The sequence below is a fragment of the Pseudophryne corroboree genome, chromosome 6 (genome assembly GCF_028390025.1).
Source record: "Pseudophryne corroboree isolate aPseCor3 chromosome 6, aPseCor3.hap2, whole genome shotgun sequence".
Classification (NCBI taxonomy): domain Eukaryota; kingdom Metazoa; phylum Chordata; class Amphibia; order Anura; family Myobatrachidae; genus Pseudophryne; species Pseudophryne corroboree.
The window spans coordinates 390,196,121-390,211,841 of NC_086449.1; the positions used below are offsets into that span (position 1 = coordinate 390,196,121).

The following is a 15,721-nucleotide window of genomic DNA, read 5'->3' on the forward strand; positions in this document are numbered from 1 at the left end:
CCTGCGTTCAGATAGTCGCCGCCTACAGGGGGAGTGTATTTTCGCTGTGCAAGTGTGCGATGCTATGTGTACACCAAGCTGCTAAAATTCTGTGTGTGGAGTCTCTGCGCAGCCAGGACTTACTCTTCCAGTGCGATTGAATCAGGCTAATCAGGGCCGGAGCTGACCTCAGACACCCTCCCTGAAAATGTTTGGGCACGCCTGCGTTTTCCAGAACACTCCCAGTAAACGGTCAGTTACAACTCACAAACAGATACCTCCTGTCAATCATCTTGCGAACGGCCGTGCAAACGGATTTTTCGCACCATCCCATTGCTGACCGGCAATCCCCGTTGTTGCATACAGTAGTAGAGACAAGCTGTCGTGTGCGCATTGAGGTGCATACGCATGCGCTGTTACGACCGGACCGCCCGCTGTGCGAAAACGCACAGCAGCAATCAGATCTGAATTACCTCCTTTATTCTCTCAGACGTACCATTGACAAGTTGCGTCAGCACATGCGCAAGTCGGAGCCACTGGGGGGGGCACCATCTTCTATTTCTCCTGTGGGCACCAGGCATGAACTTACGCCCCTGGTCCTTCACTACATCTGAATGAGGGTCACTGTCCACCAGTATCAATGCCACATTAAAAGTCCAAATTGCTACAACTTTAGCACCACCCCTTTTTCAAGCTTTTCCAATTTCTTTTGAACTACTGCTCAGCTTAGCATCATTCATGGCTTAATGAATAATGAGAGTGAAGGGACGTCTGGACATTTATTGCAGATGGCATTTTGTGTGTCTGAAGAAGTGATGTACAATGAACAAAATGAATGTAGAAGAGATCTTCTCTGCTGAAGGCACAACATGTGTTACCATTTAAAATACATGAGACCCTATCAGCCAGCTCCGAGCTGCTGCAAAATTCAAGTCCTTTTGAGGATTGTAAAAGACCATGCAACCCACAGCACCATTGCTACATACCAGGGCCGTTTCTAGACAATTTGGCTCCCAGTGCGAGATTTCAAAATGCGCCCCCCCCTTCTCCCAATTGCTGTAAAAAAAAAATGCGTGCCCCCCCTCCCCCCATATAGCCATAAAAAGAAAAAGACGGCGCGCGCGCTCCCGACAAGGGTGTGTGGCCTGATTAAAATGGGCGTGGTCTCATTAAAGTGGGCATGGCCTCATCTGATATCATCACACCCACCACAGGGGGGAAAAAATAAAAATAAAAAAGTCCCCTTTTTACACATTACAGCAGGCAAGTGTCCCCATATTACACAGCGCGGCAGGCAGGTGTCCCCATTTTACACAGCGCGGCAGGCAGGTGTCCCCATTTTACAAAGTGCGGCAGGCAGGTGTCCCCATTTTACAAAGTGCGGCAGGCAGGTGTCCCCATTTTACACAGTACGGAAAGCAGGTATCCCCATTTTACACAGTACGGTAGGCAGGTATCCCCATTTTACACAGTACGCAGGCAGGTGCCCCCATTTTACACAGTGCGGCAGGCAGGTATCCCCATTTTACACAGCGCGGCAGGCAGAAATCCCCATTTTACACAGTACACAGGCAGGTGCCCCCATATTACACAGTACGCAGGCAGGTGCCCCCATATTACACAGTACGCAGGCAGGTGCCCCCATATTACACAGTACGCAGGCAGGTGCCCCCATATTACACAGTACGCAGGCAGGTATCCCCATAGGCAGGTGTCCCCATTTTACACAGTGCGGCAGGCAGGTATCCCCCTAGGCAGGTGTCCCCATTTTACACAGTGTGGCAGGCAGGTATCCCCATAGGCAGGTGTCCCCATTTTACACAGTGTGGCAGGCAGGTATCCCCATAGGCAGGTGTCCCCATTTTACACAGTGCGGCAGGCAGGTATCCCCATAGGCAGGTGTCCCCATTTTACACAGTGCGGCAGCGGCAGGCAGGTTTCAAGTTGAGGGGAAGGAAGGGGGAGAGGGGGGGAGAGAGAGAGAGAATACTTACGTCTTCCCGCTCTTCGGTCCCGCCGCCTCACGTCTCTCGCGCCGGCCGCCTCCTCCTTCATGCTTATCTCCTTATCGCCTCTCCCGAGCGCTCCTGCTCGGGGGCGGGGCTTCGCGGAATGACGCGTTTGTGTCATGACGTCACGACGCAACGTGTCATTCCGTGAAACTCCGCCCCCCGAGCAGGAGCACTCGGGAGAGGCAATAAGGAGTAACAAAGTGCCGCGGCGGGCGCCCCGTGCGGTTGCACGGCTCGCCCGCCGCTAGAAACGGCACTGCTACATACTTTGTAAAGAGTGCCTTCCTTCCACCCAATCCCCCGCTGTGCCTGGTCCAAATGACAGTTCCTCTGCAAGCTCGTCCATATTAATCAATAGATCTGCAATTTGGCAGGAATTTAGGCACACTTGTGTATACTGAAGTACAGAGGGGGTAATTTAGACCTGATCGCTAGGCTGCATTTTCGCACAGCGGACGATCAGGTCTAAACTGCGCATGCGTATGCACCGCAATGCGCAGGCACGTTGCACGGGTACAAAGCGGATCGCCTCTCAGCGATGGGTTTGTGCGAAGAATCCATTCGCACAGGCGAACGCAAGGAGATTGACAGGAAGAAGGCGTTTGTGACCGTTTTCAGGGAGTGGTTGGGAAAACCCAGGCGTGTCCAAGCGTTTGCAGGGAGGGTTCCTGACGTCAATTCCGGTCCCGGAGAGGCTGATGTGATCGCCGCGGCTGAGTAAGTCCTGGGCTGCGCAGAGATTGCACAAGATCTGTTCGTACAGCTCTGCTACACATGCGTTTGCACATTTGCACAGCTACAATACACTCCCCCTGTAGGCGGCGACAATCTGATCGCAGCATTGCAAAAATCGCTTGCTAGCGATCAGGTCTGAATTAGCCCCAGAGTGTCACCAAAGAAGATTTTGCGCTGCATTTTGTGTTTTATATAATTAAAAGGGTGGTTGGAAAAGGGTAGAATGTTAGACTGGGATGTGACGTTTGCACTTTGTTACATTACTACTCTTCAAATTTTATGTCTCTCCACACATCTAGGCACATTTGTAGCAGAGAACAGGGCATGTGCCTTGAAACACACTGGTAAAACATCCAGGCCTTTGCCTCCCGAATTTGGTTCTCAAAGCCCACTAGCAGTCCAGATTTTAAGGCTATCCATGTTTGAGCACTGATGGTTAAATCATAATAACTGAGTAACTAATAAAGACACCTGTGTTTAAGTATGGATATTCTTAAAACATTGGCTTTGAAGACAAAGGGGGAGATGTATCAAACCTTATAAAGAGGACATGTAGACAAGTTGCCCATAGCAGCCAATCAGATTTTAGCTATTATTTTGTAGACTGTACTAGATAAATGACAGTTAGAATCTTATTGGTTGCTATTGGCAACTTCTCCACTTGTCTTCTTTAGAAGGTTTGATACAACATCACCACCTTCGTTTGCATAGCACTGATATAAGCAAACCTCTGTAAAGCCAAGGCTTCTTCCACTGGGCTTCCAGGACCTGATCTAGAGTCTTTTACCGCAGTTGTGTCTGCATTTTTTAACTACTGCGTTACATATTCCTTCCTTGTGTACAAATGTGTGTACGAATGTGCATGGACTGAGGTACCTACTTGCAGTGTCTACAGATGCCGCGTTACCGTTCGGTACGTCTTTAGGTGAGCCATTGGCGTACAATCAGTCACACCAGTGAAACTTGAAATATCCCTATGGCAGGTGCAGGTTCTCTATCTGAGTATGCATTATATTTGTGTGTCTCTGCGTCTCTGTACACAGCCGCTTTCAGTGACACGGGATACAGTTAAAATGCCGCAAGCCGGAATCCCGAGGCACCAAGGTTATTCCCACTAGTGGGTGTCCACGATACCTATAGAGTGAGAATAGATCCTGAGGCGAGGGCAAGGTTGTAGCGAGGGTGGCTCCAGTGAAGCGCGAGCTCCAGGTGCCAAAAAAGTTAAAGGGTGCGCTGCCAGTCACCACCTTCCTCCCTTCCTGCGAGCCACTGTACTGGCAGCTGCAGAGCAGGAGAAGTAGATGTGGCACACACTGACTCGTACTCGGATACTGTGCGGCAGGGTTACTTCTATCCTGCAACACCACTATCTGCCTCAGCTGCTGCAGTACCTCTCTTTCCTGAAAGCTGCAGCACATGTCTCTACTTCAGATGCCGCAGCATCTCTCTTTGTCCTAGCTGCTGCAGCACCATTCTCTGCCCCAGCTTCTGCAGCACCTCTCTCTGCAGCTGCTGCAGCAGTAACTCTTTCTGCCCCGGCTGCTTCAGAGAGAGGCTTTCTGCCTCTCTCTCTCTACCCCGGATGCTTCAGCACTTCTCTCTACATTGATGCTGCAACACCTCTCTCTGCCCCTCAGGCAATTCTGGGACATTATTTTCATTGAAGCATAGTGGGATTGTCAGGTCTGGGATGGCAGTTCTTGGGTATATTTTCATTGAGGCTTTGAGACATTATAAAGTCGGGGGGGGGGGGGGGGGCAATTTTGGTGCATTACTTTCATTGGGAGTTTTGGGGCTTTCAGGTCTGTGGGGGATCAAATGTAGGGCTTTATTTTCATTGAGGAATTGAGGGGTTGTAAGGTCAGGTCAGTTAGGACTTATATATAGTGTTTTTTATTTATTTCAATTACACAAGTAAATAGTTAAATACAGCTACTTCCATAGCGGCTCTACCATGGTGTAATGTGTATAAATGGCTCAACCATAGTGTAATGTGTATAAGGGGCTCTACTGTGTGGCGTAATGTGTATAATGGGCTCTACTGTGTGGCATAACATGAATAATGGACACTACTGTGCGGTGTAATATAAATTGGTACTGTTCTGTGGCCACACACATTCCTAATGAAGCCATACCCCTATATTGTTGTTTCAAGCCTTCAGCATGCATTGACCCTATTTTAAATGGGGGGGCACCCAAAGGAAACTTTCGCCCTGAGCTCCACAAGATCTAGAACTGGCCCTGTCCTCAATTTAGGATTTTTAAATATGGTTTCTTTTCAAATGTAACATGCCACTACATGTTGGCTATGCCCCCAATTTAGTACAGGGGAGGGGGGCGCCAAAACATACACTTGCTCCGGGCACCATGGCGCCTAACTACACCTCTGGGCAAGGAGACTCTTAGTGCTCGCCCCGCTGACGGCATTCTGGCGGGCGGGATGCTGCTGTTGGGATATTGACAGCCAGCATCCCTTCCACTGGGATAACGTATCACTCTACAATACTCTAATAAGACGCAACATTAGGGTGCCTCTGTTTCTCCGGCAGGGTCCACAGGTTATCCACAGGATAACATTGGGTATGATGAAGCGATAGTGGATTTGCACCAATCAGTCAAAGCTTTTCAGCCTCCCAGCATACAACGGGCCCATCCATATATCCCAGTTTCCTGGCTCAGGCAAATCAGTTTTTTGTTTGGTGCGGCAGGAGCTGGACCATGGTCAGAGGGCTGCTGGTTTTTAGCAGCCCTAAGCTCATCTGAGGATGAAAGCTCAATAAACTCTGCTTTGGCATACAAAGAGGAGGAGGACGGTTTCAGCTCAGTGGATATAGGTGAGTTAATTAATGAATGAAAGCCATTCTATCCTTAGAGGATTCAGCAGAGCCTGTGTTAAAAACCAAGGCACCTGTGTTTAAACATCACAAAACAGTTAAGACTGAGTTTCCAGGGTCAGATCACCTTATGAAAATCATGGAAGAGGCTTGGGCTACGCCCAATAAGAAGTTTAGAATTCCTAGGAAATGGATTTCCAATTATCCTCTTCCAGCTGGGGATTGTTTAAAAAGGGAGGTGGTTTCTAAGATAGATACGCATGTGATTCGATTAATGCGAAAATCTACATTACCTTTGCCTTCAACATCATTAAATGTCAGGATAGGAGAGTAGATGGGTTTTTAAAAAACATTTTTCCCTGTCTGGGGCAGTCATAAGGCCAGCCATGGCTTCAGCTTGGATGGCAAAGGCAGTGGCTGCTTGGGCTGATGCATTGGAGGGGGATTTTTTGCAATAGCATCTAGAGATACTATAGCACATATAAAAAAGGCTGCAAAGTTCTTGGAAGAAGCAACATTGGATATGGGTACTATTGCCTCCAGGGCATCAGCTTCAACAATAGCTGCTTGCAGAGCAGTTTGGCTACGTACGCGGAAAGCTGATTCAAAACCTATGACGGTTTTGGAATCTTAGCCTTTTTCTGGAGATATTCTTTTTGGTAAAGAATTGAAAGATATTTTGGAGTCAGAAGCAGACTCCAAGAAGGTAAAGTTTTCTTCCACATACAATTTCAAACCTAAAGTTCCAGCTTTTCAGCCCTTTCGGTCTCAAGGAAAAAGCTAAAGGAAAAAGTGATGGCAGGCAGTTCCAATACAACAAGTCTGGTAAGACTAAAAAGCATTGAGCTACCAAAGGACCGGTTGGTAAAACAGATGAAAAGCCATCAGCCTGATGGTGCGGGCATCCACCTGGAGGATCCCAGGGTGGGGGGCCAATTTCTTCAGTTTGCACAGATCTGGCAGCAGTCTACAACAGATGCCTGGGTGCAGAAAGCGATATCTCTAGGTTATGCTTTTGCCTTCAAGAAGCACCCTCCTCGAAACTTTTTTTGTACCAGCCCATCCCGGGTTGAGACGAAGGCCAGGGCTTTGCAAGAGGCAGTTCAGAAATTGCTTCAGTCAGGAGTAGTCATTCCAGTTCCTCCTGCACAACGAGTACAGCGTTTTTACTCAAACCTGTTTCTAGTTCAGAAACCAAATGGGTCATTCCGGCCCATTCTCAATCTCAAAGTGCTGAACAAATACATTTGGGTACCTTGATTTCATATGGAGACTTTTCATTCCATCATTTTGGCCATGGAGCCAGGGGATTATATGGTATCCCTGGATATCCAGGATACTTACCTATGTGTTCCTATAGCACTGTCCCATCAGTGTTATCTCAGGTTCACTATCTTCCAACAGCATTTTCAGTTCCAGGCCCTACCTTTTGGGTTTGCCACAGCCCCCAGAGTATTTATCAAAAATATGGTGGTAATGGCAGCTTATCTCTGCCAGCAGGGGATAAGAATTTTTCCATACCTCGACGATCTTTTAATCCTGGCACATATGCAGGAATTGCTCCTATGTCATCTGCAACAGACAATAACGTGTTTGCAAAGGCACGGGTGGCTCATAAATTGGGCAAAATCGTCTCTGGTTCCGTCACAGTAGATGACTCACTTGGGGGCTGTACTGGATTCAAGCCTTCAGAGAGTAATTTTACCTCTGAACAAGATATCCAAGGTTAAGTCAAGGATTCAGGAGTTGCTACACAGTCAAAAGGTATTCATTAAAGCAGCAATGCGTGTGATGGGATTGATGGTGTCAACATTCAACATAGTGGAGTATGCACAGTTCCACTCGAGGCCTCTGCAGCATCTGATCCTTTCCAAATGGAATGGGTTGCATCAGACAATAAAAACACAGACTATAGTTCTTACGATGGAAATAAGAAGGTCATTAGCCTGGTGGCTACAGACATCCCATCTGGACAAGGGGAGACCCTTTCGGATATCAGATTGGGAAATTCTGACAACGGATGCCAGTCTCCAGGGCTGGGGAGCAGTGTCAGGAAGGTTGTGTTTCCAGGGGCAATGGACCTAGGAAGAATGTTGCCTGCCAATAAATATATTGGAACTTTGGGCCATATACATGGCACTGATTCAGGCAAAGGACATTCTTCGAGGATACCAGTTCAGATCCGCTCGGACAATGCGACGGCAGTAGCGTACCTCAATCATCAGGGAGGAACTCGCAGCCGAAAAGCGATGAAGGAGGTAAGTCACACACTAAAGTGGGCAGAACTTCATCATCCAGCCTTGTCCGCAGTGTTCATTCCGGGAGTCCTAAACTGGGAAGCGGATTTTCTCAGTCATCACGCCATTCAGGCAAGCGAATGTGCTCTACACCTGGAGGTCTTCCAGACTCTAGCAGACAAGTGGGGGTTGCCAGAGATAGATCTCATGGCATCTGTCAGAACAACAAAGTTCTCATATGGGTCAAGAACAAAGGATCCCAGAGCGATCTTTGTGGATGCCCTGTCGGTGAGATGGGACTTTCATCTGGCCTATGTGTTTCCTCCAATCATCCTATTACTCAGGGTGGTGACTAAGATAAAGCAAGGAAAGGGTGCTGTGATACTAATAGCTCTGGCTTGGCCCTGAAGACATTGCTACACAGATCTGCAGAGAATGTCGATGGATGCTCCACTTCTGCTCCCTCAACGTCCATATCTACTGATGCAGGGTCCTTGTTATCACAGACATCTGGATCGACTGTCTTTGACGGCGTGGCTCTTGAAACCTCTATCCTGAAGTCAAGAGGATTCTCACAACAGGTAATTCAAACAATGCTCAGAGCAAGGAAACCTTCCTCAGCTCGCATTTATCACCGAATATGGCAAACCTATATTCATTGGTGCAGTGAACGGAAAATGGACCCTAGGTCTTTCAGAGTTTCCAGGGTCTTAGCATTCCTTCAGGCAGGAATGTATAAAAGTTTGAAGGTGGCTTCCTTGAGAGTGCGTCAGCATTGACTGTATGGTTCCAAAAGAAAATTGCCAACTTACAGGATGTGCGTACTTTTTTCCAGGTAATGCTATGCATTCAACCTCCTTTTGTTCCTCCTACAGTGCCTTGGGACTTAAATTTAGTCCTAAAGGCCCTTCAAGTTGCCCCATTTGAGCCACTTAATAAAGTGGAACTTAAATGGTTGACAGCTAAAGTTCTCTTTCTACTGGCCATGGCGTCAGCTAGAAGAGCAGATTTAGGGGCATTGTCATGTCATTCCTCATTTCTGATTTTTTTTTATCCACATAAAGCAGTTCTCAGAACAATGAGGAGCGTCCCCACCACTAATTTGCTTTGGGAAATCCTAATGTTATCCTGTGGATAACCTCTGGACCCTGCCGGAGAAATATACGTTATGGTAAGAACTTACCATTGATAACGGTATTTCTCCTAAGTACACAGGTTCCACAGGGATCTCACCCTGACGCACCTGATTTGTGGATCCTTTTACTCATTAACCTCTTTCTATTTGTACGGAAGGGTGTGTATGTGTGTTCTTCTCGCCTGATTAGGGCTATCTATGATGCTCCTGCCTTGAGCTTTGGGAATAACACTGATTTGCCTAAGCCAGGAGCCGGGGACATATGGATGGGCCCGTTGCTTGCTGGGAGGCCGAAAAGCGTTGACCGATTGGTGCAAATCCGCTGTCACTTCATCATATCCCAATGTTATCCTGTGGAACCTGTGGACTTAGGAGAAATACAGTAAGCCGTCCATTGGTTTTATTAATACACTCGCCCCTCCCACCTTTCTCCCCAATAATCACTCGGACAACTGAATTGCGATTTAAAAGGTCACAGCCAAATTTATTGATCGAATTAGAATTGGTACTCTTATAAGTGGGTGGCGAGAAAGCAGTGCGTGCCCCTGGCTACAGTCTCAATATTAAGTTCCTCTTAAAATTAAACAACGGGGGCGGAACCTAAGTCCCGCCCTTGCGCAAGTTAGCTGAGCGGTACCACTTCCCACCATTGGCATAGCACCGGTCCACCCTTAAGATGACGACCGTGTCGGCCCTTGAGGCCACGACAAACTCTCCGAGTATCTGGGGGAAGTGCCGGCCAACCGATGTTGCGCTACTACAGACCGCCGAGGAGCACTGCTTGCCGCGCCTGCTGAACCTCTCATGTCAGGTGATAATTAAACTTCGAAATGGCCTGACGGTGCCTCCATCGGCATTAAAATTAATTAAAATTTTCCATTTAACCAACTTTGCACGTTGATATTAAACTCAGAAATAGCCTACCGGTGCCTCCACCGAAAATAAAAAATTCTTACATTCCAGTTAATCAACATGTCCACTGCCTATGTGCCGAAACTGCCCCATCACCAGGGCGAGAGGGTGGGTGCCTTCTTGGATCCTTGTCCAGCATGGAAGAGGAAGCCTGCCTGCCTTTCCTGATCTTTTGTACCTCACAGGTAACTCTCCTCCCCCCTTGTCCTACAGGATGTGCTTAGGAATTTCTCTGCTCTACCCTCCCCTTCCCCCTTCCCCAAATTCCCAGCCCAAGGCTTCTCTCCTAAAAAAACCAGGACGCTTATTTATTCTTCAGGCCTATTTGGCCCTTGAATTCTTTAAGCCGTCCATTGGTTTTATTAATACACTCGTCCCTCACCCCCTACCACCTTTCTCCCCAATAATCACTCGGACAACTGAATTGCGATTAAAAAGGTCACAGCCAAATTTATTGATCGAATTAGAATTGGTACTCTTATAAGTGGGTGGCGAGAAAGCAGTGCGTGCCCCCGGCTACAGTCTCAATATTAAGTTCCTCTTAAAATTAAACAACGGGGCGGAACCTAAGTCCCGCCCTTGCGCAAGTTAGCTGAGCGGTACCACTTCCCACCATTGGCATAGCACCGGTCCACCATTAAGATGACGACCATGTCTGCCCTTGAGGCCACGACAAACTCGCCGAGTGTCTGGGGGAAGTGCCGGCCAACCGATGTTGCGCTACTACAGACCGCCGAGGAGCACTGCTTGCCGCCATAGCCTGGTTCCTAGAAGCCAGGCCCGCCACCCCGATGCGACCACCAGCCTCCTCCTGACGCTTTTTGCGATGTCTTCCAAGAATATCGCTAAACCCCTTTCTGTCAGGTGCACTCCATCACGCCTGAACATGCCGTCAAAAGGCGGGCTACGGCCTTGTTAACCTTTCTTCTGACCCTTTCTAATCCCGGACCCCCCTGCGCCCTTGGGACTATATCTGACCATGTGATCCCCGTATTAGGCCACCGCCCCTTCATCCATTGTATCTCGGCTTGGATTGCTATAATTAGCTTGCTCCCTTTGCCTTTTCCTAGATCGTTGCCCCCTAGGTGCACTACCACCCTATCTGGTCTACCTTTTTCCTGCTCGTTCCTTAGCAACAGCTCCCGTAGCCCATTCCACCTCAAACCCCTGATGCCTATCCACTCTAATTCTGCCCCCCACCCTTGCGCCAAACTCCCTGCTGATTTGTGCCTACTGGCCCAGTAAATGTATGAGTGTCTGACCATCCACACTCGCAAGGCCTTTGCTGGCCCTCCTGCAAAGCAAAATTACACATTGCCGTTACCCCGTGTTCCACACGGACCTACAGTGTGAACTTTCGCGCGACCCATATGAAGGCGAAAACCACAGAACCTCTTTTTGTTTGAGGGCAAAATTGGTAAAGTCCTTTATTCCCCCAGTTAATGGCGGGCAGCTTAAGGCCTTGGGTTTCGCGAAAGACGCCGCGCGCCTGCACCCTAGTCTTGCTTTCCCGCGCGCAGGTATACCTTGTATGCTCCTGACTTCCACATGCCTAAATTTTTTATTTCACCCGCTGATAACCCCTCGGCCGCCGCGCAAGTTGTTGCCCCTATACTAAAGGAATGGGTCCCGTATTGCCCGATGGGAAGCTGCAACGCCTGCAGCCCTTTCTTGAATATGCTTTGGAACTAAAACTTAGTCAAAGGGGAACCGTTACCATGCACCAGCCACTGGGGCCAGTGCCCTTGCGGGCGCTTTTGTTCGTACTTACTTGCTAGTGCCACTGCGCACGTGCTCTCCTCTTCCTGTCTGCCTATCGATACCCAGCGCCCCCGCCCCAACTGATCAGTTTTTGACTTGTGGATTTTGCAGAGCACCCTATCCTTTTCCACCGCTACGTTACCTGACAACAGGCCCGAATCCTTTGAATTTTTGGCGCTCGCTACTAGCTCCCCTACCCTGAAGGCTCCGAAGAAGGCGAGGGAGAATGCCAGGTGGAAGAGCCCTGTCTCATACTCGTCTGCCGCGATGCGGCTGACCACTTCTATTAAGTTCTTAAGCATAGGGCGGCCTATGGGCCTACGCGCGTCGCCTGGCGCCGCTTGCTCTCTCGCCCACCCTTTTAGGGCCTTCGCCAACAAAAATTACTTTGTAGGGTCCTCCCCCCCTTCGAACTTTGAGAAGTATGCTATCCCTGCTAGCGCGGCGGACATGGCCACCTTGGATCGCCCCCTGTTAAACCCCTGCCACACGTACTCCATCAGTTCCTCGCGAGCGTTCTTACCCGCCTCTCCTTTTCCTATCCGGAATGCCTGCCACTCGCTGAAGGCTGCCTCGTATGTCTTCAGTGTTCGCGGTGCTACGGCCCTTCGCGCTAGCTTTGCTAGACCGGCTTGATAATCTGCCAGACATAATCGGGACACTTGGCTTCAGGCGCGAGCGACCTGAATCTATCCCACTGTAACCTTGAAAGCGCATCTGCAATCTCGTTCTCCACTCCCGGGACTTGGCGCGCTGCGAAGTCTACGTTCTTTTGCAAGCAGCGTAGCACTAGGTGCCTCAGTAGCTTCAGCGCCTGTGGTGACTCCGCCTTCTGATTGTTTATCGCCTGTACCACCCCCAAGTTATCGCACCAAAATACTATGCTCTTGTCTGCCAGCCTGTCCACCCATAACTCCACTGCTACTATTATCGGGAAGAGCTCTAGCAGCAGCATGTTTTTAGTCCACCCGGCCACCCGCCGTGCCTCCGGCCAGGGTTGTGCGCACCATTCCCCTCTGAAGTAGGCCCCAAAGCCGACTGCCCCGGAGGCGTCGGTGTGCAATTGCAGGCCTGCGCTATGGACTGGCTTGGGCAGCCATATCCTGACCCCATTGAAGCCCTTTAGGAATTCTAACCATACCTGCATGTCCTGCCTCAGGTCGCTCGATATACGTATCCTATATCTCGGCCTTTTGATACCGCTGGTTGCTTTCTCTAACCTGCGACAAAACACCCTGCCCATGGGGATGACCCTGCACGCAAAATTCAATGACCCCAAGAGGGACTGCATTTGCTTAAGAGTAACTTTTTTCGCCCCTGCGCATTCTTGCAGCCTGTCCCTCAGCTTATCTACCTTCTCCGCCGGTAGCCGGCAAAGGCCGAGCTCCGTGTCAATTTCTATGCCCAGAAACGCCAGCCTCGATGTGGGCCCCTCGGTCTTCTCGTCCGCAATCGGGACCCCGATCTGCCGAAAAAGAGCCCGTGTCGAGAATAAGAGTTCCTTGCACTCCTGGCTGCCCTTAGGGCCCATTAGCAGGAAGTCGTCTAGGTAATGCGCAATCCCTTCCGTGCCTGTCCCTGCCCTCACGCACCATTCTAGGAATGAACTGAATCGCTCGAAGAAAGCGCAGGAAATTGAGCAACCCATTGGTAAGCATTTGTCTATGTAGTACTGATCGCCCAATTTAAAACCCATGTACTTGAAGGAATCTGGGTGGAGATAAAGCAGGCGAAATGCGGACTCGATATCCACCTTTGCTAGCAACGCCCCTTCACCGTAGCCCTGCACCATTGTCAGAGCCTGCTCGAATGATTGGTATGATACACTACAAGCCTGGGGGTCCAATGCGTCGTTTACCGATTCCCCTTCCGGGAAGGACAGGTGCTGAATCAGCCGAAACTTCCCTGGCTCCTCTTAGGTACGACCCCTAATGGTGAGATGCACAGGTCCGCTAGCGGCGGTGAGGGGAATGGGCCGCACATGCGCCCCCGCTGAATTTCCCCGGCTACTTTGGCCCTGACCACTTCTGGGTAATCTCTTGCTGACTTTAGATTTTTCTTTGCGACCGCTGCTACTGTCCTTGCTATGGGCAACGTGAATCCCTCGGTGAACCCCCTCCCCAAAAAGGCCGCCTCCCCCCTTAGCGGGTAGCGGCCTAGCCACCGCCCTAAGGCTTCAGTATTTATTGGGGAGGGTGCCCTGTTTATCTCCCCTTTTGCCTTGGGCTCGACTGCAGTCCTTGGCTGGGTGAGTTGCACTGCAAAACATGCATGAGTGTCTGTAGCGGCAACCTGCTCCTCTGTTGCACATCGCGAAATTAAAAGCATAGCACTTCCCTTTTGCAGCGGCGCCTCCGCCTGGCTTTGGTAGAAAGGGCTGCCTGCGCTCAGCTGCTTGCGCTGCCTGATTTGTGACCTCTAGCCACACTTCCACGTCTTTCACCCCAAAGCTAATGACCTACAGCCCGTCCTGTTTCTTTCTAAATTTCTCGTCATAGTGCCTCCAAACCCATGCTCTGGCCGTCATGTACATGCTATGTATCATGTGCATGTACCGGAGTATGTTCATGGTTTCGTTCGGCCTTGACTCGATGTAGCATGCCGCAAAAACGTACATACCTTCCGCCCAATGCGCGTAATCTCTTCGCACCTCCTCTGCCCCGGGGCCCGCTGCCTTCGCTGCGTCTAGGCTGCGCTTTGCGTCCTCCGTCATTGCGAAGACGTCCACGAACTTCCCCTTGCGTATGCCATCCTTTATTTTTGGCCTAATGCCCCTCAATATCGCTGTATTGGCGCAGTGAACCATGTTTTCTTGAGATTCTGGCCCTGCAACCCCTTTCTTCCTTGCGTCTTTGCTACTCTTCTTGCTGTTACGCTTGCGCTTAAAATATTTTCTGAACTGCCGCCGCCTTTCTGCTGAGCTAGATGAGTCGCTAGAGTCTGTATATGAAGCTCTGCTGCTGGAGGAAGATTTTTGCTCACCTGTTCCTTAAGACGTGGGTGCCTGGCTAACCATCACCGCCATTCCCTTCTGTCCCCCGTTGTGCGGCGCGTGCGCAGCGACTTGATCCGACGAGGCCTCTTCCGCCGGTTGGCTATATCCTTCGCTGCGTGGGTCCTGTAATCTTGCTGAGGGAACATGTAAAGTATCCGCCGTTTGCGACCGAGGCTGTTCCTGGGGGGGTTGCTGCTGCTGCGCAGGGCGCAGAGGGAGGGCTTGCGCTACTCGGTTTCGCTCGAGGACTTCTGACCCGGAAACTCTGCCGACCCCCGGCTGTACTGCCTGACCCTGGTATGGCTGCGGACCGAGCTCTAAGGGAGTGGGCAGTACGCTTGGCTGGAGGGGGGTTGGGCTATGCTGGCCGCTGAACTGATATGGGTATTGGTACTGGTTAGTGCCCGCGCAGCCTGGTGGATATGGCAGGGGCTGATACCAGTTGGGGTGGGCTGTGGTGGGCCAGCAGCTCGCCCACTGCGAGTAATGGGTTTGGGGGAGGTGCTGCCCTGCCTGCCACCAGGGGGGGGGGGGGGGGGGGGGCGCTGCAAGCTGCTGCCCCCATCCTACTTGCGTTGCTTCTGTGCCTGCTGGCTGTGATGTCTGAGTGTGTGGGGGGGGTGCCTCGTGTAAGCTGCGGGGGAAAAGTGTGGCTGGGCTGCGCTGTGCTAGGCGGCGTGGGGAGCGGATGCACGGGCTCCGGCGGGGGGACCAGTCCCGCCGGAGCTAGGCTATGCGGCTGCTGCTGGGCTGCGCCGGGTGTGGCGCGATCGCCCGGCGCTAGGTGGGAGGGGACCGCGGTATTCGGCTGCAGCTGGCCGGCGCCGGGAGTGACGCGATCGCCGGGCGCCGGGAGGAGGGGGACCGCGGAATCTGGCTGCCGCAGGCCGGCGCCGGGCGTGATGCGATCGCCTGGCGCCGGGAGGAGGCGGGCCGCGGCATCCGGTGGACTTTGGCCTAGTGCGCTGGAGCCTGGCTCAGGCCCGCCGGGGATCCGTGCACTGGTCCTGCCAACGCAGACCGGAGGCCGCGAGGGGGAGCAGAGCTGCGCGCTGGCATGGACGGGCCTGTGTCCGCCTGTATGAGCCGCCGGGGGGGGGGAGCAAACCTCCGAGGCCTGG

At 51.1% G+C, this 15,721-nt stretch overlaps 1 long non-coding RNA gene across 1 annotated transcript in view; it reads left to right on the forward strand.

Moving 5' to 3' along the window:
• The window catches only part of LOC134935315 (uncharacterized), a 131,349-nt gene that overhangs the window by 55,741 nt on the left and 59,887 nt on the right, over positions 1-15,721 (forward strand). The window lies entirely within an intron of this gene.